Genomic DNA, 584 nt, shown 5'->3' with positions numbered 1-584 from the left:
AAAAAATACTATAGTATACTATGGTATAAATACTATAGTATCCACTTCAGCGTTTTTGCAGACTTTACTGTAGTTTTCACTGTAGTGCATTTACTGTAGTGTTTACAGTTAACTATAGTATAAATACTGTAGTGAAATAACTGTAGTATATACTATAGTAGTTAATGCAGTGTTTTTGTGGATTGTAGTGTTCTGTAGTATTTACTGTAATGTTTTTGCGGACTGTATTATACTGTAGTATTTACTGTAATGTTTTTGAGGACATATTTACTACAGTGTTTTTGTTCTGTTTTCTTTGACATAGAAGTGGCGGCTTTCCCCTTGAGGAAACCTACTGGAGAAATACTAAAATAGCAAATGTTCCATAACCAGTAGGTAGGGGTGGCAGGTAGCTTAGTGGTTAAGAGCGTTGTGCCAGTAACCGAAAGGTCGCTGTTTCTAATCCCCGAGCCGACTAGGTGAAAAATCTGTCGATGTGCCCTTGAGCAAGGCACTTAACCCTAATTGCTCCTGTAAATCGCTCTGGATAAGAGCGTCTGCTAAATGACTAAAACGTAAAGTGGAGGCAACTGAGGGGAGGATGG

At 38.0% G+C, this 584-nt stretch overlaps 1 non-coding gene across 1 annotated transcript; it reads right to left on the bottom strand.

Moving 5' to 3' along the window:
• Nucleotides 1–308: 308 nt before the first annotated feature.
• Nucleotides 309–363, bottom strand: LOC121585248. The gene has a single exon (XR_006003827.1). It is a non-coding gene; the product is annotated as a U7 small nuclear RNA (small nuclear RNA).
• Nucleotides 364–584: the final 221 nt, after the last annotated feature.

The sequence above is a fragment of the Coregonus clupeaformis genome, chromosome 16 (assembly GCF_020615455.1).
Source record: "Coregonus clupeaformis isolate EN_2021a chromosome 16, ASM2061545v1, whole genome shotgun sequence".
Lineage (NCBI taxonomy): Eukaryota > Metazoa > Chordata > Actinopteri > Salmoniformes > Salmonidae > Coregonus > Coregonus clupeaformis.
The sequence above is the reverse complement of the archived record's forward strand: the minus strand, read 5'-3'. Positions and strand labels throughout refer to the sequence as shown.